The following is an 18,652-nucleotide window of genomic DNA, read 5'->3' on the forward strand; positions in this document are numbered from 1 at the left end:
GTGAAAGCTACCCCACTGCAACCTCTCCATGTCACTGTGCCTGTGCAGGCACAAACTCAAGTAGCTCCCCCACAGGAATCTACAGTACAAGAAAACCAGCAGACACAAATGTAGAGCTGTGATAGTTACTTTGCTGCAGATTCTGCTTCAGCAAAAGACCTAAGTGATGGCTATGAAGGAAGTAATGTAGTTGAATCTGACAGAGAAAGACCTCCCCGAGTTGAGTTTGCTGAAGACACAATAAAAAGCTTGGATGAGAAGTTACGCACTTTAATGTACGGGATGCGGCAGAGGGAACTTTCCCAATGGGTGCAACTGGGTGTGCCTTGAGGCGGCTGTCGGCGGAGGGAACCTCTGATCAGGGGCAGAGCAAGGTAAGTGTATCATAGGGATAAGAAAGAGGAAGGGGAGAAAAAGGAAGGGAGGCAGGAAAGAGGTGCTGATGGACAGGGGGGGTGAAGATAAAGGAAGAAGGCCAGACCGCGGGAAGAGAAGGGGTGGTGGGGGGAAATGCTGCTGCTGCTGCTGCACAGGGGGCAGGGAAAGACACAGAAAGACAGACAAAGAAAGGGGGCCAGGGAGAGAGAGAGACAGAAAGAAAGAAAGAAAGACAGACAGACATATATTCTAGCACCCGTTAATGTAACGGGCTAAAAGACTAGTCTAATAATAAACCTTCATTAAAGGGACACTGTGGAGAGGAACCCAAAAAAGCAGTAATACTTAACCTAACTGAGTGATCCCTCCATGTGCACCGCTGACATTGGGAGCAGCCACAGGCTTCCGCATTCTCACTCTGATGAGCAGGGATGTGTGCTCCTGGTTCTCCCATTCACTTCTATTACAGCTACGGTGAGCCTCTTCAGAAGTGAGCCTCATCAGAGTGGGGATGCTGAATCAGCTGTCAGCAGTGCACGTGAAGGATCATTTAATCAGGGTAAATATTACTGCTTTTTTGGGCCTCCCACTTTGAGCTTAGGCTCCCTCAAAATAAATCTCCCCTGCTATAGCTAGTAGGGATCCCCAAGCCTCACCAATTGACGGCCACCTCCTCCCCCTCCAACTTCCCAAGTTCTGCAGCTGGCAGCAATATTGCAGAGCTCTCTTCCCTTCCCTTCCCTTCCCTTCCCTTCTCGCTTCCCTCCCCTTGGCTTTCATGCATGCATGAAAGCAGTGGCAGCTTGAGGATATTGCCATTGGCTGCAAAGCTTGGTGAATTTGAGTTGCCAGACTGGAGGAAAATGTTTTCAGGTGGCAGGGCTTGGGAATCCCCACTAGCTCAAATATTTGTAAATTGCACTCAGGCGGAGAGAAACTTTGGTGCCCATCCACTAATTTTGGGCTCCAGTCCCTCCCCTAAATCAGCTGTATATGACTACACCACTGAATACAAAAATAATTGTGATGCACATATCCCAGTTAATAAATTCAACATATTCCAGTTAATAAATTCAAAATAAAACCATTTTTTCTACCTTGTTGTCTGGATGTTTTGTTTTTCCATCATCTTGGTCCCAGTTTCTCTTTCTGCTTTTTCTCTATCTTCAACTAATTCTCTTTCCAGTGTCTGCTGTCCATTTTTTTCTCCTCTTCTGTCGTTCCATTTCCTTCTTATGCCTAGCTCCAATGTATTGATTTTTCCCTTTCAGCTTTCTTAACTTTTTCTTTTCTGCCTCTGTCCACTCAAATCTTGCCTTCTTTCTCACCCTTCTTCTTTTTAAATGTTCAGCTACCTCTCAATTCTCCATCTTCTCTCAGTCCCTAGCTCTGCCATTTCCCATCCCACTCCTTTCCCAGCCTACTATTCCCTTCTATCTACTCTCCATTACCACATTTCTACCACTGTACTCGCTGCTCTCTCATTCGCCATCTCCCTTTTGACCTCATCCACATGGCTTACCACTTTCAGAATCCTCCTCCCTCTCTCCACTGGTCAGACTATAATTCCCTGTCCCTTTCTTTCCATCCCCTAGCATCATCTTATCCCAGTTCTCTTCCCTCCTGCCCTTCCATGGTTCCATCTCTCTTCCTCTATCTCCATGGTCCAACATTTTGTTCCTTCTCTTTTCTGTTTTTCTTCTTCTCCCCCCCCCCCCTTGATGCTGAACAATGCAATGGAGAAAAAAAAGAGAGATGCTGCATCTCTCTGCCTTCCAACCTCTGCCTTTCATCCACAGGCCTAACATTTCTCCTTTCCTCCCTTCCATCCCTAGATCCAACTTCTCTCCCTTTTTCTTCCCAACTGCCCTCCATTCCATCTCTCCCCCTGTCTGCCTGCCTCCCTTCTCCAGGTCCACCATTTCTTCCTTTCTCTTGCCAACAGTTCTCCCTTCAAGTATCTCTTTCCCTATTCCTCCACACCACCCCAGGTCCAACTTCTCTCCCTTCATACCATTGCCCACTATCTCTCTCTCTCTGTCCTCTGTTTCTGGCCCCATAAGCTCTCCCCCCAGGCCCAATCTGGCACTTCTTTTAATACTCCCACCCAAAACCCCCCAACATCCAGGAGGCTTCCTCGGCCCAGCATGTTCTCCCCCTTCTCTTTGCGCCCATGCATCTCTACCTCACTCCTGTCCAATAATTCTCTTTCTGTCTCCGTCCCTCCTCTCTTTCTCAACAGTTCTCCTCTTTCTTTATCTCCCCAATTGCACCATTTCTTTCCCTCTCTCAGACACCCAATTCTCCCTTTCTATTATCTCCCTCACCTCTGAATCTCTTTCCCTCACTTCCTCTATTCTTCCATCTTATGGCTCATGCTCCCCTCTATATTTCCCTTCTTTCTGTGTTCTAAGTTCATGCCCCCCCCCCCTCCTTCCTTCCTTCATTTTTCCTAAGTTTGTGCTCCCTCCCTCTCAAGTCTCACAACATCAGAGGGAATGCTTCCAGGTCAGCCACAAGAGGCATGTAGGAGCCGCTGCCCGCGGCTTTGAGTGAAAGCTGCAGCAAGACAGAGGAGGGAGCCGGCAAGATGTTAAACAGCTGGGGGTGGCAGATGAAAACACGGAGCACGATTGGGGCCACACATAATTCTTCACGAGGCCGCGGGTTGGACACCCCTGAATTAGGGGGTTCTAGAGAAATAAGCTTTGCCTCAAAATGGTCCAATACATTCCTGTGGGAGGAGTTCCAGCTTCAGTAACATAAAAAGTTATATACAGTGAAACACAGTAATTAGGGACTTCTTTCAAACTGCCTCTCTTTGTTCTCTCCCAGTCCCCAAAACTGTACCACCCCCAAAATACTATCCCCCTGTAAACTGTCCCTCCAACCACGCCACAATCCTTCAAACTGCCTCTGCTTTCAAAAGTTCCCCCAAACTGCACCTCATTATCTGTCCCACCACAATGTCAACTGCCCCCACTTTAAAAACTACCTCTTCACAACTCTCCCATCATCCCAGAGCTTTTTCCTAGTTCACCAAATTATCCTCTGCAATTGCCCTAAAACTGCCCTCACCACTCAAAAAGCTCCCCACAATCCCAAACTGCCTAATCTCCAATACTACCTTTCTCTCAAATTGCAGTATCTTCTACACATATTCATATACATTTGCAAACTCATAAACAGGATCTGGAACGCTTTGGTCTTAATGCATGGCTTTTGAATGCACAGCGCTAGCACACAAAGGCTACTTGGATGGAGTGGTTTCCACCATTCTGAGGTGTAGGAAAAAGTTGACTGTTGCAACGTACATAAAAGCCTGGAAGTGTTTCTAGACTTGTTGCACTCAGAGAAATGAGGACCTGAACTTGGCTTCAATCTTGGTGATACTGGCCTTCTCCAGGAAAGTCTAGGGAAGGGCCTAGTGGTTGGCTCCCTGAGAGTGCAGATGGTTAGGCTCTCCTGCATTGAGCCCAGGATCAATAAACGCACATTTGCTACCCATCCTGATATAGCCAGATTTCTGAAGGGCGCATTACGGCTCCACTCTCCAGTGTCTGCCTTTTCCGATGTTGAATTTTAATTTGGTTCTCTGGGTACTAATGAGGCTGTCCTGTGAGCCTCTGGACCAGGCTTCTGTGATGAACCTTATCATCAAGACGATGTTTGTGGTGGCGATCACTTCTGCCCAGAGAGTGTCGGAACTTCAGACTTTGTCCCACAGACATCTTTTTCTTAGGATTACAGATGCAGGAGTGATCTTGTGCATGGTTCCCTCCATCTTGCTGAAAGTGATTTCCAGCTCCAACATCAACCAGGAAGTATGTTTGCCTGTCTTCATACCCTCTGGTTCGAGAAAACAGGATAAGGTTTTAAGATCCTTGGATGTGTGCAGACTCTTGCTGTGGTATCTGGAAGTTTCAAAAAATTTAGATTATCAGATCATCTGTTTGTGCTGGCAGGAAGAGCCCATAAAGATCGGCCAGCTTCGAAAGCTACTATGTCCAGGTGGATCCATATGACCATTTCATTTGCTTATGTCAGCAGTGGGAAACATCCACCTATTTCTGTGAAGGCGCATTCCACGAGAGGGTTGCTTCTTCATGGGTGGAATCTTCTGCAATTTCCCCAGAAGAGATCTGTAGAGCTGACACTTGGTCTCCTCTGTATTCATTCACAAAGTTTTACAGAGTACTGTAGGTATGGCGGCCAAGCAGAAATTCCACATTTGGATCCTCGATTCTGATGGCAGGCACATCTGTCCCACCCTAATCTTTAGAGGCTGCTCTGTTATGTCCCAAAAGTTCAGGAATGGAGTATCTGTTATATTAGAAGGTAGTGCTGGACCCCTCCTGCCCATCCAACTATTGCCCTGTCTCCCTTCTTCCATTCCTATCCAAGATACTCGAGCGTGCTGTTCTCCGTCTCTGCCTGGACTTCCTCTCAACTTGACAGATTCTCAATCCTCTACAATCTGGTGTTCACCCCCAGCACTCCACAGAGACTGCCCTCACTAGGGTCTGCAGTGACTTGTTCATGGCCAGATCTAAGGACCTTTACTCTATCCTTATCCTTCTTGACCTGTCTGCTGCCTTTGATACTGTAAATCACAGCTTGCTCCTTGATATGCTGTCCTCGTTTGGATTCTGTGAATCTGTCCTCTCCTGGTTTGCCTCCTATCTTTTCCAAACGCCCCTTTAGTGTATGTGTTGGTGGGTCTTCTTCTGCTTCTACCCTGTTAGCGGTTGGTGTACCCAGGGTTCTTCTCTTAGGACCTGTTCTCTTCTCTCTATACACCTTTTCCCTCGGTACCCTGATCTCCTCCCATTGTTTCCAGTATCACCTATATGTTGATGACTCCCAGATCTACCTCTCTACACCTGAAATTTCACCTAAAGTCCAGGAAAAAGTCTCTGTTTGGCTGACATTGCTGCCTGGATGTCCTGCTGAACTGCTCCTCTTTCCTCCTAAGCCCTTCTGCTCCTCCTTCTTCTCCTTTCTCCATCTCAGTTAATAATACTGTCATTGTTCTAGTCTCCTCTGCTTGCAACCTTGGAGTGGTCTTCGATTCTGACCTCTCATTTTCTACGCATATCCAACAAGCTGCTAAGACCTGTCGCTTCTATCTCTTCAATATCACCAAAATTTGCCCCTTCCTCTCTGAGCACACTACCTAGACTCTTATCTAAGCTCTCGTAACCTCACACTTAGATTACTATAATCTACCCCTAACTAGTATCCCGCAGTGTCGCCTCTCCCCCTTGCAATTTGTGCAAAACTCTGTTGCACGGCTCATCTTCTATCAACCTCTCTATGCTCATGTCACCCCTCTCCTTAAGTCACTTCACTGGCTCCCTATCTGCCATCGCATACAGTTTAAGATCTTATTGCTGACTTACAAGTGTGTTCATTCTGCTGCCCCTCAATATCTCTCCTCACTTCTCTCTCCTTATACACCTAGCAGAGAAATCCATTCCTCAGTTAAATCAGCCTTAGCATTATTACCCTTCTCCTCCACTGCCAATTCCAGACTTCGTTCCTTTCATCTAGCTGCCCTCTAGGCCTGGAATAAATTACCTGAATTTGTCCATCAAGCCCCTTCCCTTGTTTAAAAGCAGACTGAGAACCCACCTCTTTGATATAACTTTCAATCCTTAACCCTATTCCTCTGGCCTCCAACCTAGCCAGCTGATTAACCATTCCCCTTAACTGTAGCCATGACATCCTGTTTGTCTGTCTTGCCTGTTTAGATTGTAAGCTCTTTTGAACAGGGACTGTTTTCTTCTTCTTTGTGACTCTATGCAGTGCTGCGTGCGTCTGGTAACGCTATAGAAATAATTAATAGTAGTAGTAGTCTATAGGGTTGCTGAGATCTTTTCCTCTTTGATCTAAAAAATTATATGTGTATTCACTGATGTCTGTTCTGCTCATATCATGAAAAACATGTTTCTCGGGGAGAGTCCACATACCCCTCCTTCTTCTGTTTTCTATACAGGGCTGACCAGAGGTAAGAGAGGAAGACATGAAAAATATGCAAATGAAGTTTCCTATAAGAGTTCTCACGAGAAGGGATTGACTACTCAAAGGTTCAGGAATGGAGTGTATGTCTACTAGAAAGAAGATTATCAAGGTAATAACCTAATCTTTCCTTTAGTCATTAGTGATGCAATTGCTGCCAGAATTATCACTGGGTGGTTGTAAATTTGATCATATTTCATTAGTATTATTTATATTGCACTGGTTGCCAATTATATGGAGAACACAGTTCAAGGTTTTAACCTTGCTCTTTAAAGCTTTGAAATCTGAGGTATCTCTTGCTTTATCAACTCTTTTATGGCTCTATTTTTCTCTATGTCAATTACACTCTGTCAGTAACGGTACTTGATGTACCCTCTTTTAAACAAATTAGATTAGAAGAGTCTAGAGCAAAGATGTTCTATGTGGAGGGAGTGAAATGGTGGAATTCCCTTCCAGAACAATTGTGATGAATGCAGAATTGCTTACATTTCTATAAGTTATTGAAGGCACATTTGTTTCAACAGGCTTTTTAGAGGAGTTTATAATGATATTTAATGTGGTATAAACATAGCAGAATATGAGAACATGCAACATGAGAAAAGTGACCATTTTTTGTTAACTGCTGTTTTTTGAGGACTTTGGGCTAGATTCACTAAGGACACCAATCGTGTTCTGACCACTTTGCGACCCGATTGTTTCCCGACCCGATTCACTAACCTTGGTGCCGTGCAACCTCTGATCCGATCTGCGCATGCAAATGAGGGGGAATGGCATGCAAATGTAAGCAGGCAGTGATTCACTAAACAAATCAGGAACACCGACTGGGCTGGCCAATCAAAAGAAGTGACACCTGGGGACCAGTCGCTCACGTGCTTTCCGACTGCATTGCCTGCCCTGACTCTCCTCTCGCTGTCCTGCTCTCTGCCCCAACTTGCTGCCCTGCTCTGTGCCCCGAATTGCCTTTTGCTGCCCCAACTCACCGCCCTGCTCTCTGCCCCGAATCTCTCTTGCTGCCCCAACACGCCACCCTGCTCGCACCCTGAATCTCCTCTTGCCGACCTGACTCTCCCTCTGCTCTCACCCCGAATCTCCTCCTCTTGCCGCCCAGACTTTCCTGCCCTTCCCCACAGTGCAAGCCCGTGATTTTAACCCATCGGTTTAAAGTGGGTTAAAACCATGGGCTCATGAAGTTAAAAAAAAAAAAAAGTTGGATACAGAGGGCCTGTGCATGGGCAGACCATTTACAGGTAAGGAAGATGGTCTGCACATTTGTCGGGATCACTGAAGAATGATCCCTGCGGTCGGTTGGGGACATGATTCCAATCACACTCATTTGCATGAGGGCTCTTCGTGAATCAGCAGCCCGATATCCTTTTTTGTCCCTGTGAATGTATTATTCTGCAACCTGCGATATGTGAGGATTTGAATGCTGCCTTACCAAGAGGAGTTTTTTTGACCTATGACTGATGTATACCTGCTGTATTAGCCAGTACTTTGTTAGTGTGGTGTCCACATAGAAACATGACGGCAGATAAAAGTCAAATGGCCCATCTAGTCTGTCCATCCACAGTAACCATTATCTCTTTCACGTGTCTATCCCAGGCCCTCTTAAATTCAGACAATCTCTGTTTCCACCACCTCTTCCGGGTGACTGTTCCATGCATCTACCACCCTTTCCATAAAAAAGTATTTCCTCAGATTACTCCATCCATAGAAACCACTATCTCTTTCTCTCATGTGCCACTTACTTTTATCCCTGGTGGTCCAGAGGTGCAGCGGGCATGAGCCCACTGCAAACCCGGTTGATTGCAGCTGGTTTCTTCAGCCACTGAGTGGCAATGAGTGGGTACGTACTTTGGCGTTCCTGCTCGGTGCTCAGCGGCTTCATTGACTGGCTCCAGCAAATTCTTGCGATTTGCAAAACTAGAACCGTGAGTTTCACTTTTTTGGATATTTCTAGCTTTTAATATTTTAAACATAGAAATGTGAAGGTCCATGTTCTATAGAATATTGAGATCAGAATTGGACATATCTGCTCATTGCTGCTCGGCAGCAGAAGAAACCAGCCACGACCGTTCCTGCCCGCTCCACCTCTTGACAACCAGGTCAGAGGAGTAGGATGATGGAGGTAGGATGACGGAGCAGGGTGCAGAGCGAGCGCGGAGGGAAGGGGGCTGGGAGCAGAGTCAAACAGAAAGGGGGGGTGGCTGGTTACAGAGTCTGATAGGGGAGGGGAGCAGAGTCAGATGGGGGTGGGGGTGGCTGGGAGCAGAGTCTGACGGGGAGTGGCTGGGTACAAAGTCTGATAGGGGGTGAGGGAGGAAGGGAAGGAAGGGGGCTGGGTGCAGAGTCTGACAGGGGAGGGGAGCAGAGTCTGAAGGGAGGGAGGGAGGGAAGGAAGGGGGCTGGGTGCAGAGTCTGACATTGGAGGGAAGCAGAGTCAGAGACGGAAGGAAGGGGGCTGGATGCAGAGTCTGACAGGGGAGGGGAGCAGAGTGTGACGGGGGTGGCTGGGCAGAGTCTCAGGGGAGGTGGCTGGGTGCAGAGTCTTGGAGGGGTGGGGAGGGGGTGGATGTGGCTGGGTGCAGAGTTTGACGGGGGGAGAGAGGGGGCTGGGTGTAGAGCCTGGCAGGGAGATCCTGGATGCAGGGGGTAGGAAGTTGGGAAGGCAGGGAGGACAAATACTCAGGGGGTTGGGAAAGACAGATACTGCACATACTGAGAGTGGGTTGGGAAGGACAAATGCGTGGGTTGGGGGGTTAGGAAAGGAGGAAAAGAGAGATGGTGCACAGATGGAGTAGTGGGAAGGGAGAGAAAGAAATCCTGCCGGTGGAGAAGGAAAAAGGAACGGAGAATTATTGGACATAGGTGTGTGGCGTGGGAGGGAAAGAGAGATGATGTATATGGGGAAAGGAAGAAAGAGGGAGAATTGTTGGACATAGATAAACTACACTACATTCAGAAAAAACCTGAAGACTCACCTCTTTGACAACTAACTATCTTAGTTTCTGTATAACTCCTCCTACTTCTGGGTCCCCTCTCTTATTTCTCCATACCCCCTTCCCTACTAAGGAGAGGAGAAAGATACCAGACCATATGAGGAGGGAAGGGGGAAGACAGAGATGTCTGACCATGGGAGAGGGATGAGATGGTGCATAGGGATGGAGGGGAAGGGAAAACAGAGGGAGATGGTGTACAGTAATGAAAGAGATAAGAAATGCTTCTTATGGATAGATGGGAGTAGGGGAGAAGAAAGAGGGAGGAGATGGTACACATGGATAGATGGGAAGGGAAGGCATGGAAAAGTAGATTTTGAGAAAAAAGCAGAAAAATGGAAGAAAGTTGAATGTTAAAAGTTAATGCTAAAGATGGTTGAAAAATTCTGTATACTCTACAATGATACGACCATATTATCACAGAGGTTGGTTATACTTTCACACCAATTGAGAACTATACAATCGGGTCTCCTGAAGCAGATTCCGAAACAGGGCCATATTGGGACCCCCCAGATCATTCAAAGATAAGGGAAGTCTATTTGATTATTTGGTGATATCTCTGTCTACATGGAAATCAAGATAAATTATTATTATAAAGAAAAGAAAAATTTATTAAAGAAGAAGTTTAACAGTCATACAGATCTCACAATTTGTCTCAGAGAGTGATCAAACATTATGAAGTTTACAACGACTGGACGGTAAACTCATACTGAGAGATGGGCAACCCCCTCCCTTCTTGGAGTTTCATATCTCTGAGTGTACCATAAAATCTTGTTGATCACTCACTGTCGACATTCCACTTATTGAAGTCAGTTTCATTCATATGTATTTCAAATAGTTCTCTGACTTCCAGTATTGAAGCTCTGTTCCCTGAAGGAGAGAAAAACAGCAAATGGATAAAGTGGCCCTGTATACACAGTTAAGAGTACAGACAGAAGGACATGCACCAAGAGACTGGGAAAGATGGTTTGAAAACCAAAATCACCAGGCAACAAAGATAGGGGAAATGATTTTATTTTCAGTTTAGTGATTGAATTGTGTCAGTTTTGAGAAATTACATCTGCTGTCTATATTTTGCACTGTTCAGGAAGAAATGCATTTGTTTCTATTTCTCTGGGGGTTGTACTGCACGCAGAGTCTTGCATCTTAGGGTTTTGTTTGTATATATTAGTACTTTTAGTTTGTGGTCCTATATTTGCATAGGGGTTATCTGTGTTCTGCATGTGTGACCAAGGCCAGGTGTTCTGGTAAGAATGAATGTTGAGAAACATACAGTGTGCTTTGCGTAGTTTAATTTTGTGGTTAACTATTATGTATTGTTAATAAGATTATATTGTGTGTATATATGAAAAATGAATGGAAAAAATGGTATTACAATTAGTACTATTATCGGGGCAAGGTCTGGGACGGAGCTTATGTGGGTCCCCAAACAAAAAAGCGTTCCGCTGCCTATACCCCAGAAAATCAGTATATCAAATAATCTAATAATAATGATAACATGAAGTTGTATGTTTTTTTGATGACCAAACCTCTTTAGTTGTACTCTAACTGAACTCTGAACTTAGCCTCAGAGAAGAGAAGAAAGATTAGATGTATTAAAGCATTGTGCCAGGGAGCTTGCTATGACTGGATGTACCATCTGTGAGTGTTAATCTTCCAGGTACTTGTACTAATGATTGAATCCGCTGCATAACGTTCATAAAGAACAACCCAAGCTTATCACAGTGCTTCATGGAATTGCCAGGAATCTCCCAGAAAGGAAACAGGGTGGTACTGTCCTGCCAGGAAGTACAGAGTTGGCCCTTGTCATCTCTCATCTACCCTTCAGGTCTTTGCACATTTCCCTTGAGGTGGTTGGGGTGGAGGGGGGAAGCATCTATTTTGGGATTCCATTACTTCCTTTCTTTTTTTTCTGCTGTTGTGTTATACTGTATATTGTACGGAAGGCGACAGCCATTAAGATGCTGGCGTTACCTTGCACAAGATCACTCAATTCAGGAACAGCACTGTGACTGCCTGCCTCGCTTTTGTTTCTTGAATCTTTGGGATTTCTGACACCCCCATTTCTCCCTGTTAGCATTTGTTATCTGCTTTTGCCCTTGAGTACCAGTCTTAAATCTGGCTCTTGGTGCTCAGTGCACCATTCTGCATAACTCAGTTTATGCATTAATGACCATTCTGAAGTGCACACAACACAGCCCGACCTATACTTCAACAGCTGATTAGTGACATTTAACTTCACTTTGCAAGTTCCCATGTTCAAAGAAATAATCCTTGTCAGCATAAAAATAATCTCACACAACTGTTGTAGAAATATGGACAAGCATGGTTAAAAACAATTAAACCTAAAAGAGCAGGTAATTCAACTGATTGTCGGCTTACACTTGGAGACACCCTCTTACGGAAGTAAATGGTTCTGAATCCTTTTCAGTGCCAAGATAGACACTTCATGGGTCTTAAAAATGCTAACTGTATCTGAAAATATCTGAAGGTGCTGTTTGATCAAGAGTTTAATTTGTCTCCTCTTGCAAAAAAGGCTTTTCTTTTTCAGAGCCAGTAAGCATTTGCTATCCTTGGTGCCCCAGGTCTGCCCGCTCTTTTGCATTTTAAGCTCACTGTTTATATTCCTGTTTACAGTTTGCTATGGAAACTTTAATTTGCACATGGAACGTGAGCCTGTGCGGCAGCTGGAGTGTGAATGCCAGACTGCAGTTTTCCCTTCTTGTTACTCACTGTGCTCCGTTGATGACCCAGTCATATTGCCTATAGCTAACAAGGATGACCTTTTGTACTTGACTGTCACCTGCTCCTGTCTTTGTCATGAAACTCCCCCTTTTCTGTATCAGATTCCTGTAATTGTCCTACTGTTTTTGCCCCTAACTCCAATGCCATGTTCATTCCAGCACCTGTTTCCTTTAGGATGAGCAGGTTTTAGATTGAGGTTGGGGGCAGGGCATTGATGGGATTTATGCTGCTGGCTTCACAGAAGTCTTGGAAGAATGAAGGTCTCATCATTATTTAACAGCTCAAATATGGAATACTTCATCAACATAGGTATACGCTGACAGCAGCAAAGCAAGACACGCATGATATTTTGTCCTGTTATATGCAAATCAAGTTAATCCATCACACAATGTGATTCAATTTGTGGGCATTAGTAACCCCTATCATACTGATACATATCTGGTCACGAGGAGGGCAATTTTAAAACTCCATGGACTACTTGCAAGAGAAAACTTTCTGCAGGCGCAATTTCAAAATGAAATCCCGTGGTTTACTTCACTATGCTGGCCCTAATCCTATGCTGTCCCTTTGGTCCCATAGGAGATGAGGCAGCTCAGAATATTTGTGACACCCATTTACCCATAGTAACCTGCCATTTTTTGTAATTATGCTTCCTCTGTTCTCTTTGCTCTGCTGTTGCAGTCTTTGACAAGTCACTTTGTCTCTGTGTACTCACTTTTAATTACAGAATAATCCTGTTTCCCCCTCACCTTTGGAAACCTTATGCAATAAAAGTGATGACCAGTTCATAAACCCCAAAGGTGGCTACTTGCTTATTTATGAGGTTCTATTGTAAAGTGCATTACTCATATTTGAATAAAAGCAAACTTTTACAAATGCTGTTTCTTGCTTCTGGTAGTTAGAGCTTAGTAAAGAAATGCTATCTTTAAACTAAATCAATTGCAGCTGGAGCTTGCAGATCTGTCTTTTCTTGAAACACTGATTGCCAGTTTGCTGCCAGACTTGATTTTAAATCTCTTTATTGGCGTAAAGTTAATAGTCAAGGCAATAGATCTTTAAATTAGGCAGACAAAGCTGAACTGTCCTCACATTCTTTTGTGTCTTGTTGTCAGCCTGTTCTGCCTGACAAATCAAAATATATACTAAAAAAGTCCAACCATTGCCAAATTTTTACTGAATATGAAGCCCTTAACCAAATGTCCTCCTTTGGCCATTAGATGTCATTTAATTAGAGCTAGAAATCCATTCCTGAGAAATTACCACTCAGCAAATTTCAAGGTGCTGTCCAGTGGTGCTGCTCTTCATCTACACAGCCACAAATAACTTTTTAGAGATCTCATCTACCAAATGTAGAACCTCTGGAAAGAAAATGCACAAAGAACATGTCTCTCACTGCTCTGGAGAAACCAGAGCTACAACAGAGATAATTTTGTTCTCCACTCTCAAGTCTAAACAAACAAACTTGAATTGCTTGCAAAAATAAAAAATAAAATTACCCAGCGAAAAAAATCTGCAAGAAAAAGTGCAGATTTTTACAAGAAGAATTTTTCAGTGTTGGGCTTTCCTTTAAATACATTTCTGATTGCTCTTCCTTACTTCCTAACCCTCCAAAGATACTTTAATTTTAACCCTAATAAAATATTGGAAACACCATTTTATCTCTTCCCTTTCCAGAAACAAATTGGCAAGTAACAAGTTATCTTATCAGTCAAGAAAGCAGTTTTTTTTTTTCCGGATTATGGGTCAAATTTATTAGGAGCTTACATGTGTGATTCAAAACTTTATTTTAAAAAATCTACTTAGGTGATGGGTTACTTCTAAGCAAGAAGTATTCTGTCCTAATAAAGATAAATCCTCTCAGCTGAAAGAAGTGGTGTCTAGATCTGTAATGTGTATGTTCTTTCTTAGCATCTCTCAAGAACTGATCTTATGGTTTTGGATTGTTTTTTTGTAAGTGTTATGGCATTCAAGACAAGGCAATCATAAGACACCATGAACTTTTCAAACATTTACCCACTTCTGATTATTTCACTATGCTTAGGAATAAGATTACAACTGACTGTTTACCATAAAGTGTGTATTACAGTTTTTATTAAGTTTTTATTATGTCAAATCAAACATACGGCCAACACCATGGTTTCATTCCAAGAATTACAGGTTTGAAACATTTGAATTTAATAAATAACTCTTAAGCCCTTATCAAAAAATCCTACTCCCCACTTATCCTCTTCACCCTGTCTCAGACGTATAGTTTTAACCAAGTGCCCTAGAGATAATATTGGTTGGTTAAAATTATACATATCAAAGATGGACAGGGTTGAAGTGAATCATACTGATGTTATAAAAGAGATGTATGTAATAAAGCTGCTGTAGAAAGACAATCAGGATCCATCCTAACATTTCCTTTTTTTCCCAAACATCCCTTGGGTATACTTATATTGGAATATCTTTGAAGTCTTGTACTATTGTGTCTTAGTGTTCTTTCATTGGTCCAGAGAAACAAGTGCTTTTAATAAATCACCACCATACATTTGTCTTAATTAGGTTCAGAGCACAGTGATTAGAGCTACATCCTCAGCACCCTTGAGGTTGTGGGTTCAAATCTCATGCTGCTCCTTGTGTCCTTGGGCAAGCTACTTAATCCCCCATTGCCCCAGGTACATTAGGTAGAGTGTGAGCCCACCAGGACAGATAGGGAAAAATGCTTGAGTACTGTAAACCACTTGGGCTATAAGTGGTATATAAATATTAAAATAAATAAATAAAATGAAAGTCTTGGGGAAAGAGTATAGAATATAACCTCTAAAAATAATAGACATAATTACATTTTGTATCATGTGATGTTATATCATGTGATGTTATATGCTGTTGGTACACTTGTCATTTTATAGAGAAAAATAATTTAGCTGTTTGTTATTACAATTCAGTTCAAGGGTGGAAGTAGCACATGCACTTGTCCTTTGTAATGTAATGTAATTTATTTCTTATATACCGCTAAAACCGTTAGGTTCGAAGCGGTTTACAGAGAAATATATATTAAAGAATACAATAAAATAAGATAAATAAAGAATAGGTACTTGGAATTCCCTTACTGTCCTGAAGGCTCACAATCTAACTAAAGTACCTAGAAGACAGTTATTGAACAGTAGGAATAAAATAAAGATAGAGATATTGAACAAATTAGATTATTGTAATTCCCTTCTCATCAATACCACTCTAAAGGAAAAAAGAAGATTACAATTAATTCAAAACACTGCTGTTAAATTAATTTATAATGCCAAAAAATATGATCACGTCACTCCCCTCTTAATAAAATCTCATTGGCTTCCTGTAAACCACCGCATTACGTTCAAAGTATTACTTCTAGTCTATAAAGCCATAAATTTTAATGAGCCTCAGTTTATAAATAGATGGTTAATCCCTTACAATACTTCTCGTTCACTTCGCTCCTCTTCTTCTAACCTTCTTACGGTCCCCTCTTTAAAGGTAATTGGTACTAGGCGTAATGATATGTTTTCAGTATTTGCCCCTCAATCATGGAATCTTTTACCTCAGTATATTAGGGACTTAAAAAACTTAGCCGTATTTAAAAAAGCATTAAAAACTTTCTTCTTTAAAGATGCGTATGATTCTTAAAGTTTTTTTCTTTTTTTTTTTTTTTACCAAATTTAACTTCCCCTCCTATTTGTTTTTTACCATAGTTGTAACCCTCTTTTTCTTGCTAAAATATTGTAATTTCTCCCCCATTTTTCCTCACAATTCTTGTATGTATTGCGTCTAAAACTAATATTGGTTTTAATATATAAATATTTTTATTTGTCATTTTTTTTTTTTTTTTTTTTTTTTTTTGTTTTGTTTTGTTTTAATCTATAACAAAAATCAGTTTTTATATTATCACTATTGTTTATTTTACATGTTTTATGGATTTGTACATCGCCTAGTAATTTATAATAGGCGATTCATTAAGAATCAATAAACTTAAAAAAAAACTTAAACAAGATATTAAACATTCTAACAAGAGTACACTGATCTCTCTAAGGCCATAGTACTTTTTAAAGTAAAGTATACATCTCAGTAATAATTAAATAGATAAACGAAATAAATTAGATTTGTTTGGATTAAAACTAAATATGGAAAATTTTTAAAAAGAACATATATGGGCATAATAAATGTGAAAAAGAATAAATAACAAAGGAATGTGAGTGGAAAAACATTGAGCAATGGAATTCTGAGGAATAATTTAAAAATAAAGATATAAAACAAATAAATAAAAAAAAACAAAAACCAATGATGGGGTAACAATGATGTTTGGGATAAGTCCTAGAAGAAATAATGAGAAAATCTTAACCAAAACTTACATACCATAATATGGAGTGTTTTCACCAATGAAAACCCTTGTAGCATTATGTGATTGAGTTGTAGGAGCTTGCTTGCTAGTTTTTTAAAATCCAAATTTACTTTACAAGCATCTCCACATTAACCCATATAGATCACATACACATGTCTCATGATTTAAAAAAAAAAATAATCAAAAAATCACTGTATATAAGTGAAGATGCACACTCTGCAGTGATTTTAAGAGATTCTAGTTTGGGCATGGCTGGGGCAGACCAAAAATCTGCATGCTTAGTATGTTCTCCATTTTACAGTAAGAATAAAATGCTTCCCTGTCAAGTTTTACACCAGCTCAGAAGCACATGCAGATTTAAAAAATGTGTTTTGGTCAGGACTTTACACAAGGAATTAAGGGCGTAATTCTCCTTAATCCCCCATTTATGTCTGCCTCAAATATGGAAGGAAATAAAAATTGAGATCTCACTAATTGGCAGTGACTCTGTACAGTGCTGTGTACGTCTGGTAGTGCTCTAGAATTAATTAACTAACAGTAGTAGTAGTGAACTGGGACACTACACATGCCAGTTACTTCTTGTGGAAGAGTATCAGCACTTTCACCTGGAAATGCTGGTTTTGTGATGTTCATTTTTCCCAGACATATGCTTGTGAAATGGTTGCTTTTGTTGTGTGTGCCAACAAATACATATACAGTACTCCCCCCCCCCAAATTCACAGGGGTTCTGGTTTTGCATCTGTCAAAAGGCAGAAGAGGGCAGCTGGGGCGCAGGCAGATACAGAAAATCATTCTCAGTATGCTCCGACCGCCTCTTCCTGTTACTAAAGTCAGGCTACACCAATCAGGTGCTGCTTTGACATGCAGGAAGAAGCGGTCAGAGCATACCGCAAATTACTGAGTTCGTGAACCATGAATTCGCGGGGGAACACTGTACACTCTTGCACAGCCTTATGCATTTATTTTATAAAATGCTCTGTGTTTGGGGCAACCCTTTGTAAAATACTGCTGAAATCCAACTTGGATATGTCCAGTTCTGATCTTAATATTCTATGGAACATGGACCTTCACATTTCTATGTTTAAAATATCAAAAGCTAGAAATAACCTAAAGAGTGAAACTCACGGTTCTGCTCCATGAACTGTGTAGTCTGATTTTTGTGCTACATTGGGCACACAGTACTTTCTAATGTATAAAAGTCTTTAGTTCAAAGGAGTGACATTGCAATCAGAACTGCTTTGTAAAGGGAGATGTAAACACCGTCTTTCTTAGTGTCAGTTCCACTGTTTGGAACCTAAGGATTAATTTTATAGTGTGTAAATGTGGAATTATTCAGTCTTGTCTGTCTTTTCAAGGGGGAAGGGAACAGCACAAGTAAAATGTTCACTGAGAGAAAACAATACAATACAGTGTCTTGTATCACGCAATTCTCTACAAGGAATCTAAGCGGCTTACAATAAGACTTAGATCGGATTATTGAGTTACAATATTGCATCAGTTATTGGGTGGGGTTAAGTGAAGAGGTGATGGGTAAGGAGGTAGGGTATTGTAATATCAAGCAGCTAAATTATTTTTATTTATAAATTGACATAATATTCGAGGCTACCTTTGAATACCAAGAACCTCTAATCTGGAACAAGCTGCCATTATATCTAAGGCAACCCATCACTTACCTCGACTTCTGGAAGAAATTAAAAACATATATCTCTTCTCCCTATAACCACTTCCTTACCCATCAGCTCTTCACATGAATCCCCTCCCCAAGAACTGATGCAATATTGTAACTCAAGAATCCGATCTAAGTCTTATTGTAAACCGCATAGATTCCTTGTAAAGAATTGCAGGGTACTAAGGCACTGTGTTGTATTGTTTTTTTCTCAGTGAACATTTTACCTGTACTGTTCTCATTCCCCCTTCAGCTTAAATGGATTCATTTCTCTCTCAGTTCACTCAGACTGGGAGGACAAATCCCTGGTCATGTAATGGGCTTTTTCATTCCTGTCCACCACAGATTCCTCTGGGGGTCCTGGTGGTTTTTGGCTCCAGAACTTGACCCAGATGGTTAAGTAGGCCCTGCACAGATCCCTCTTGGGACTAATCCTAGCCCTTTTCCTAATCCTTATTGTCTTGGCAGGGCTTCTAGGAGCCCCAAGGGGAACAGCAG

General features: G+C 42.0%; 1 protein-coding gene across 3 annotated transcripts in view; it reads left to right on the forward strand.

The window, feature by feature from the left end:
* Positions 1-18,652, forward strand: part of SIK3 (SIK family kinase 3) — a 312,583-nt gene that overhangs the window by 120,770 nt on the left and 173,161 nt on the right. Inside the window, exon 1 of one of the 3 annotated variants that reach the window (XM_033917545.1) lies at positions 6,490-6,511. The exons of the other annotated variants lie outside the window; for them this stretch is intronic. The gene's annotated coding sequence lies outside the window, so the exon portion shown is untranslated. Of the gene's footprint in view, positions 1-6,489; positions 6,512-18,652 lie in introns of those variants that run through there. 3 annotated transcript variants of the gene reach the window in all.

This window comes from Geotrypetes seraphini, chromosome 13, assembly GCF_902459505.1.
Source record: "Geotrypetes seraphini chromosome 13, aGeoSer1.1, whole genome shotgun sequence".
Taxonomy (NCBI): domain Eukaryota; kingdom Metazoa; phylum Chordata; class Amphibia; order Gymnophiona; family Dermophiidae; genus Geotrypetes; species Geotrypetes seraphini.